Source organism: Stylophora pistillata, chromosome 2 (genome assembly GCF_964205215.1).
Source record: "Stylophora pistillata chromosome 2, jaStyPist1.2, whole genome shotgun sequence".
Lineage (NCBI taxonomy): Eukaryota > Metazoa > Cnidaria > Anthozoa > Scleractinia > Pocilloporidae > Stylophora > Stylophora pistillata.
This window is the reverse complement of record NC_142520.1, coordinates 47,445,770-47,455,450: the sequence shown is the minus strand read 5'-3', so window position 1 is coordinate 47,455,450 and position 9,681 is coordinate 47,445,770. Positions and strand designations below refer to the sequence as shown.

The 9,681-nt window shown below is 36.4% G+C and overlaps 1 protein-coding gene across 1 annotated transcript in view; it reads left to right on the top strand.

The window, feature by feature from the left end:
• Positions 1-9,681, top strand: part of LOC111345368 (uncharacterized) — a 234,642-nt gene that overhangs the window by 115,166 nt on the left and 109,795 nt on the right. The gene's annotated exons all lie outside the window — the stretch shown is intronic.

The window sequence follows — 9,681 nt, the reverse complement described above, 5'->3', positions numbered from 1 at the left end:
AAAAGCCATCACCCTACTGAGGCCCTAATATCTGCCTAACTGTCAGCTTAACTATCTGCCTGTCTATCTAATAGACGGCCTGCCTGCCTGTCCACTTGACCATGCAATCTTTAACCAGTGTATTCTTTCTCTTTGCCCCAGATATATACCACCAAGGGCCAGATATATACCACTAGTAAAGAATTCTTGAGCTCTGGAAAGACAGAAAAAAAGTTGAATAATTTAATAGATAGAACAGAGTAATCCTAGTAATCAATAAGTATACTATCTGTGGCGTAGTAAGCAAAACATAATTTTCGTTTTCTCACCTTTAATTATTTATATAGCTAACATATTGTCTGAGCTCTTCTTTGTATACGAACAAGGTGAAGTTAGCGTAGAACATCTTGAGCTATGATTAATAAGAGTGTAATGGTAATTCTTTCTTGGTTTTTGTGTTATTTCGGCCTTTCTTTTTTTGTCAATTATGACATAAATGATAAGCTGAAATGTGAATTCTGTTCCTTTTGGCACATTTTCACATACTGCAGTTTTCATAGCCAATTATGGTTATTTAGAGTTTATTCGTAGCTTTTTTAGTTTCCTCGTTGTTTTGATATTTCCTAGTTTTTATAATGTATTTGTAGTTTTAATACTTAATTTGTAGTCTATATAGATCATTCGTACTCTATGCTTTATTTGTAGGTTTTAGAGTTCACTAGTTGTATTTAATTGTTAAGTCATTTTTATAGCTTATTCATAGTTTTTTCAGTTTAGTTGTAGTTTTTATAGTTTATTCGTAGTTTTTATAGTTTATTCGTAGTTTTTGTAGTTTATTTGTGGTCTTTATAGCTTAATCGTAGTCTATATAGTTTATTCGCAATTTTCATAGCTAGTAGTTTTTATAGTTTAGTCCTAGTTTTGTAGTCTAGTAATAGTTCTTATAGTTTATTGGTATATTTCATAGTCTATACGTAGTCCACATAATTCATTAGTAGTTTTTATACTTTATTCGTATTTTTTCAGTTTAGTCGTGGTTTTTACAGTTTTTCGTAGTCTACATAGTTTATTCGTATCTTTTTTTTTAGTTTATTCGTAGTTTTTTAAAAATTTATTGGTCATTTCTGTAGTTTCTTCGTATAAATTTTACAAGCACTGTTTCTCAGCAATCCCAAGTGGATTTGTAGCGTTTATTTATTAATTTTTTTTATAAGTTGCACCTTCACACTCAGCTTCCTTTCCTTTCTGTTGCTTTAGCAAGTATAGATGAATGCCTGGAACCATAGTTAATAGAGGTTTCCTCCATTAACTATACTGGAACTCTGGCTTGTGGCTGAAGTGTGGGAATTTGCCACATCACTCATCGGAATAGAACTTCATTTAAGGTCTGGCTCGACACAGCAGAAATCCTTAGATGACCCAGGCACCTCATTTAAGTAGTAATTTATAATGAATTGTAATTATAACTGTAAACCGATTTTAATCTTCAGCAACTTAAGCCAAATTACACAGTAAATAAGGGTTCTGTTAAATATTTTATTTTAATTGTCTATAGAGCTGTAGGAACTCTGGTGGCATTAAAATAAGCCGTACTCTCTGATACCTTAGCCATTGATTGATTAAATCCTTAATGAAAATTGAACTAAGTACTAATAACAATAATTTTGTTACCCCTAGCTAAACATTCCTTGCATGATAGAGGTTACATTCGTATAAAGTGAGCAGAGAAATCATGGTATGAACACGGTAAAAAATATCTTATCATTTAGGTTAAGGAACATAAACTCATCAGACATATCTGTTAGTATAAATCTACCAGCGTTGTATAAACAACACTGCAGTTTGATTGCTTTCGCTACTCGCCATTTCGTTTTAATATAGTAAGGATTCAACATTATGTTGTTCTCGGTGACGTAGTCTCGGCGTCTCCTCTCCAATAGATCACGATTAAAAACCGATGAAAATGCGTGTGCAGTCTAGTTTATTGTGGTATCTGTGATGGCTAGTGAGAAGAGTGAGTAGCCTAACAGTGAAGTCACAAAAAAAATTAAAAAAAAACATGAACATTTCCCTAAGTTAAATTTTGAACGATTATTAGAATGATAGCCAAAAAAAGTATATTTGTTGCTTTTGATTCATATACGTGAAAATTGATAGACACCACGCAGTAAAAAAAAAAAAAAACAATACCCACCAGAATTCTCAAACTTATGATAAAATTGTTAAATAGCATGAATTATAAGCCTCTTAATGCCTGCCAGGTTATAAAATAATCAACCAAATATTGTGCAATAATACACATGTACTATAAACTATAATTATACCACTTAATGTAAATTAACTTAACAGTCAGAGCATCATCCACATATCCTTTGACACGAATCAAGTAGCATTTAATTCTCGTTGTATCAGTGCAGAAGACGTGGGTGACCAAAAAATGTTCCCTAACATAAATAAAATATTTGATATGGTGTTTCAACTATTAATTATTTCTTGTCCACCTTCCAACCCAAATGAACACCTTCAAGGTGTTCATTTGACCCTTGTACTCTGTTTGCATACTGAGGCCGAAAGGGGGGAGTTGCTCCTCGGTAAGAGGTGTTTTCCACAACTCAGGCCTGGCCAGGTCGGGCTGGGTGGTTTCAAAATAAATTAAGAGATTTCCCTTTTTGTCTATTGTCAAAAATCCAATGGAGAAGTGGAGAAAAAGATTCAGAAGTTGACATATAGATCTAGTTTGGTGACTACTTGTAACTCGACCAACAAGTGAATTGGTTTAGCCAGTCATCTTTGACCACTGATAAATACAACAGGACATTACAATATTACAGCACTACCATGTTTCGCTCTTACTACTTTCCCTCCCAGGCATGATGACTCTTTGCAAATAAAGACGAACATCAACTATGGAAATACTGCCTTGATAAACACCAAATTCCCAATTGTAAACTACAGAGAAAATTACAGTCCACCAGTACAGTTAGGGGAGAATTTTCTCCCAGACTGAGGGAGCCAAAAGGTTAATCTACACCTCACAACGTTGAATAGCTGTAAGATAAGTACTGCATGCTTGCACAGATCAAAAATGATCCATTAACCCTTTGGTGCACTTATTCAATAAAGTTAAGTTTCATTATACCTATACTTCAAACAACTTGTGTATTGGGCAGTGTAAACATTGTCCCAACTTTTCATCCTTGGTTTGATCTAAGTTAGTTTATCTTCAGGTTAACATAAATGTATCTTATAAACTTTAAGGAGGCATAGAAAGCCACTGTGCTGAGCATCAGGAAGAACACATAGCATGTCAGCAGTGTGTATCCAAAAAACTGTACTGACTGAAGCATTCCAGACATGTTGGATCTCTTGTAGTAGTAAAACATAGCATAACCAAACACAAAAATAGATGTGGACCTGAAACAGACAAGCAAAGGAAGCTAAAGAATAGTCTGACTCGCAGAGAAAATTTAGATTAATAACTCAAAAAAAAAAAAAAACACATAACAAAAAGTTAAATACTAAACATAAAATAAAAACACTTGAAATTTTTCAATTACATGTATCTTTTGATCATTTTCAGAGCAACACAAGTCACCATTATTCACACAGAACTTATCAGGGCTGTTTTGAAAGAACTCTTCAAAAAATAGAGTCTGCAATCTGATAATTTTTATGCCTGCTATATCTTGGCCCCTAAATTTCTTCATTGTCGACCTTACTTCTGAAACTTATGCTTCCCAAACCATTTACCCTTTATTTTAAGCACTGGAAGCAGTGCATGTCATATTAAGCATAAAAACCTTTGAGCATATTTAGTCTTCCTGGGGATGATGGGTGGATGTGGGTGTGCGTGTATGGGTGTGCGTTTGCATGTGTGTGCATGTGCGTGTGTGTGTGTGGAGGAGGGGGGGAAGGGAAAGGACTGGCATGGCTTGTTATTATACCTTTCACTGTGTTCTAGCTATGAGCTATTGGTCAAAAGTACTACTAACAATACATGTACCTGCAAAGGTGTTCTTAAATTATACAACATTAAAATCATCCTCACCCTCCACACATAAGTGAACGCCACCACCAGCGGTAGTCTTCACTAGAAAGCTGAAAGTATGTCAGAGCAATGGAGATACAAGCTGTGACGTTCAGAAGGATAACAAAGACTATGAAAAGGATTCCATATTAGGTGTACTGTTCACGTCCCCACAGTGTGGCAAAAATGTAGTACAGCTCCACAGAGATTGCACTGCAATGCAAGATTCCAAAATAATAATATAACATTCATGATGAATCAGGGATAGTCCATCTCACCAGTGTGTGATATGAGGGAATTACCTGACCATCATGGGTATGTAGCTGGTTCAATGTATCCATGCAGTAGAAAATTTGCTTGCATGCAATATTTATCTCACAAATACTTGGTTTTTGATTTGTATTTGTTATTCACACATTGAAATGCATTAAGTGTGATTTTTCTTCTACTTACTTTTTTTATCATAAAATTCCTGTTACTAAGAGAAATTATTGTGAAAATTTTGAAGAACCTAAAGCTAAAGTAAACATAGAAGTGATACTGTATGTTATAAGGTACACTGACTTTTATGCCCAATTAAATCCAGTTGCTCTTAGAATATTGTCAATTCTTTCTAGAAGACAATCATGCTCATTGGCCTTTAGGCCGAAACCAGCACAGATTCAAGGGTACATCATTTTGAATGTATCATTGTTTTACTACTAACAGAACCTTATTGTACATAAATATTTATGAACTAGCAAGAAAATATACAAGCCTGAATAGCAGAAAACCTCCGACAACCATCCTCACCAAGGTGCTACGATAGCTAGAAGATATAACATAACATCAGAGGTCAGATAATATATTTAATCAAAAACACTACTATATGGGTGTATAATCCATTTCTATGAAAGGAGAAAAAATCCAAACGAATGTAAAAGAGGATTATACAAAGTACTTATGAAATATCACTTTTTTTTTGTTGAATACTAAAGGTAAACTGAGGTCTTACAAAATGCTGCACGAGAAAAATAATTGAAGCAAAGCTACTGTGCGCTCCGAAAAATTGAAAAGAAACTTACAAAAATTGTTAGACAAAAAAAATTATGTGAAAACTGTAAGAAAGAGCAGATATGGGTAAGCATGATGGTACCAGCTATTGATGATTGCACTTTGGTTGACATTCATAATTAAGGATTAGCAAACTAAGGGAAATGATCTTATTAGAATACTCAAAACTATTAAGAATAACTGATTGTTACCACGGTATGGGAGGAATCTTTCTGGGAATGTTCTTAGCTCTGCGTGGGGCGTTAAAGCTTTCAGGCCAGTTCTTGCCAAATATTCCAACCAAGATGGTTCATGGAAACCCAACTTTAAGAAAAGCAAATCAAACATGGAACATTTCTATACATGTAATTATCATATAACACATTGGGTAATAATGTCAAAGTATCGCTCACTGATGCATTTTCCTATTTCAGTTTTACTCTTTTTCCATAAAAGTATGATTATCAAAGGGATAAGCTGTCATCTGACTTGGCAGTCAGTTGAACCGTTTTGATTGGGAAAAGTATTATCTAAGTTATTGACTGTCAATTCATTGTTGGAAAGGTGCCCTGTGGGACACTGATCAAATGAGTCACAATCACAATTTCCACTGGAAACAATTCTAAACAGCAAACAAAGTTTGAAATATTTGACGGCAGTTTTGTCAGTCTACTCAGGAACAGTGACTGTATTTCTGCTTATACTTCACTGTAATTAATAACTTTGCTTTCACACAGCTGGTGAATCTGAGGAGCAAGAAGCAAGTAAAGAGATCATACTTTAGGCATTTTGTAAGTTCTTGAAGCATCTTTTTTAATCTGGGAATCGCTGGATAAATTATATTAGAAAAATGGTTAAGGACTAATATATTTTTAAACAATTAAATATAGACAATATTGAACAGTTGAGTACTAAAGTAACTTTTCTCTAAATACATCATTTCTGAAGCTAAAAAAAAGGATAAAGTGCTTGAGACTGACATGGATGTCGCAGAAGAAGGCAGCATTCCTTATAAATGAGCCAATATAAGTTAAAATGGTCCACACGATGCCTCATAAGGTGACCTATAATCACTCCACCTTGTTGTTTGGAGAAAACGTGAAGTAGTCGGTCGAAACGTCGCGATTCACATCAGAAGTGCCCAGGTCAGTTGAGAGATAAAGTATAACACTTGAGTATTTTTATACTTCATTGTTATGAAGGGTCAAAACCTGACATGTAATGTGGAACTGTCTCGCTTTTTGTAACGATTTTTTGGCGATACAGATATTTGCTCAAGTACAGAAAACATAGCTGCCTTGCCGTACATCTCTTGGAATAAAAATAGTGACTATAATCAATGTTGTTTACCTCAGTTTTCAAAGCATTTCCATACAGACCAACGAGAACTATGGTACCGGTAATCAGTTTATAACCTTTATGCCTTTCTCTCTCTGCCCAAAACAAATTTAAAAATGCTGCTCTTGCCTGAGCTCTGTTTACTGGGCACCAAAAAATAACAAACTTAAGTTAGAGCAATATGGCTATGGACAATAGGTCCATTGCCGTTTTTATTGAAAGAAACAGAATAAGAATGAATTCCGTTAAGGTGTTTGCCCAGTAAAAGTACGGGTGAAGAAAAACGCACCAACACTAAATATACAGCAAGAGAAAGTGGGCGGATCAGGGGGAGGAGGAGGGAGTAAAAAAAACAGCTTCTCACTCCGAGTAATCTAGGCGAATGGTGAGCACATGGCTAGGGAGTTAATGTGACTTGAAAAAACCCTCAGAGGGGGTCAAGCGTAATGGCCATTGACCCTGACCCAAACCCAGTCCCCCTTGATTGTGAAATAAACCCGGGTCAAAGAGAGAAGGCATGAAAATTCTATTTGTGAGCAGATATTTTGTCTTGAAACAATAGATTCAGATTAAAGTAATTAATTTGTATTTCTATCACTTTTCAATTCCATCCAGGGGTAAAAGGAATGTCTGATACTGGGCCAGGCGGTGTGCACACTCCGATTGCGAAGCATTGTGGTAGCGTTATTTACAATATGGCGCGGTAAAAGCGGTCGAAATGGGTAGAGTTTGACTGAATATTCCGTAAAAGTTAGGTCGTTTCTTTTTCCTTTCACTATAGGTAAATATAATTTGATATATTCTGAACGTGTAGAAGTAATTTTCGTGCGTATTTGTCACGTATTATATCCTTCTCAAGAAAAACGCAAGCACTGTATTTTAGCATGTAATTTGAGACCGGTTTTCGAGCAGGTCAAATTTGTTGTACGTCGTAGTTTGAAGCCTTTAAAAGATTTGTATGGCCACTTTGATCCTTCTTCAACAGCTCTGACCAAACGCTCTCAAACGCGCCCCAACGATACAAATGTTTTAAGTACCTTAAGCGACAGTGTTTGAGACCCTTTTGTGGAGCGAAAAGGCCCATTGTTTTGTTTAGTGTGTTGCGTTACATAGCGTTACTACTACAAGGGCATTTATCAATCGCGTTGTAAATCTACTTTCCTAAAAGAAAGACAATTAAATAATCGCGAGTGTCGTGCGGTAAGTCTTCTATCTTGATCATTGAATGAAGGACAGTTTAATTAGAGCACTGAAAAGAATCACTTGATCCATGAAAACCTCTATCTTGCGTGAGGTGACACGCCAGAAAACCGGAGACCAAAAGGCAGTCGACCGTTGAAAGGTGTTGATAGGCCGGTGCGTCTCCCACCATTCGCTAGCGCTTTTAAATCTTCTACCCTCAAAGTTTAGATATTAATAAGGGTCAGTTTTGAGGTGTTATAACTCTTCATCTGTAGGTTCGTGAGGTTTGGCAAAGCCGGATGAGATTGTGTTACAAAAGGCAATATTTTCTTCAGTCCGGCGCGCTATTTTCTTTGTTTCAGAGTATACTTCTCTTCTGAAGTAATAACTCCAGAGGTACGTTTCTTAAAATAGGTTTCCTCTATTCTCGAGGGTTATTTTGAAACTCTGTACGTTTTTGCTAAACGTGGAGCGCGACAAGTTCGTTCTTAGGAGGCGTGGGGCTTCTCCTTTTACAAATCCCTTATTAACGCTAGGTGGAAAAAGTTCGTCTAGTACAAGGTCTCTGTCTCTCTAATATGCGTTTGCATGTCAAGGGTCAATTCACAGTTGAATAACTCGCGTCTAGGAATATTATTACTGACTTTGAAATAATTCATACCGCCATCGGTTGTGAGTTTAACTGTTGCCATTCGTGTCGAGATTCTTCAGTAGGTAGATTGCAGTTTCGAATCTTTTTAAATAACGTCAGTTGCCTCCTAAGAACGAAATCGTCACGGATGAATGACAGGAGTCGTGCAGGCCCGTCAAACGTTTTAACTTTCGAAAGAATGGCAACAGACAGTGAATCCCCATTACAGTCCACGCATATTCACGCCGTATCTCCCTGCCACCAGATATGTTCACTCCAACGCGTCAAGATGCAAATGACTCAATTTTTGTTTTACGACCATGATGCAACGCAATCAGAGTGCGCACACCGCCTGATACCGGGGTTTAGTTCCCTATTTTCGAACCAAGATAAATTAAATGCTTATCACTATTGCTATTACTATTATTATTGCTATAATATGCTACTTGTCTTTTTTCAAAGTCACTCGAGTTTATTCAAGCATCCCATTCATTGTTGACGTACGATTTAAAAAAAGTATAGTAAACAAATGCCAGGTGGCTTATAGGCTCGGCTACACAGAGGAGTGCTGTCGTTCGTTCCTCGTTAATTTACTGACCGGCTCACTGACTGGTTAACTGACTATCTAGCCAGTAAGACGGTAAACCATCAGATTAAACTGACAAGGTGAAATATGACTATTAGCTGACTGAAAGACTAGCTGACTATCTGCCTGACTGTCTGGCCGACTGTCCGCCTAACCAGTAAACAGGGCTATAGACTAATTGATTTATACTATGGCTGCCTGGATCAAGGTGTCTGGGTCGATTGACCAACTGGCAGTCGGATTGGTAGATCAAGCAAGGGACTGGACGATAAACAGATTTTACAGTCATTGATTTGCTTTTTCCTTTTGCCTCAGACACTTTCCAAGAGCCAAAAACATTTTCACTAGTATGGAAACCGTGAGGGCTAGAGAAAACTAAAAGATTCGAAGAAAAGGGAGAAATAATCGTAGTAGTATGTACTGTTTGTTGTAATATCAGAAGAGTCTGCCTTTTATTTTCTTTCTTGCTGATCGGCTTAATGTTTACATTATTTTAGTAAGCTAGTTGTATGATCTCTTCATTGTATGGTTACAAGGTAACTGGAAGGGAACATATTGTGCTATATCTGGGTGGGCGTGTAGTGGCAGTTTATCTTCGTTTCGTTTTATGTCCGTTTTTGTTTATTTGTTGTCAAGTTGTTCTCTTGTCAATTATAACATATCTATTTATCTGATATTCTAAGTATGTTACTTTTAGTATGTTTCTACGGACCATAGTTATTAGACCAAATTTAAACCTAGTAGATAAAAGGGAAAACCAACGGTATCACGGGTGCAGCCAGCTTATTGTCCTGCACACCTGGGCCTACAACTTTTTTTTGGCACGCTTGACTTTTGTTATATAACTACTGCAATTTTGAAACAAAAATCGAACCTTGTTAAGGTTCAGGCTTACGACAAGTCAAA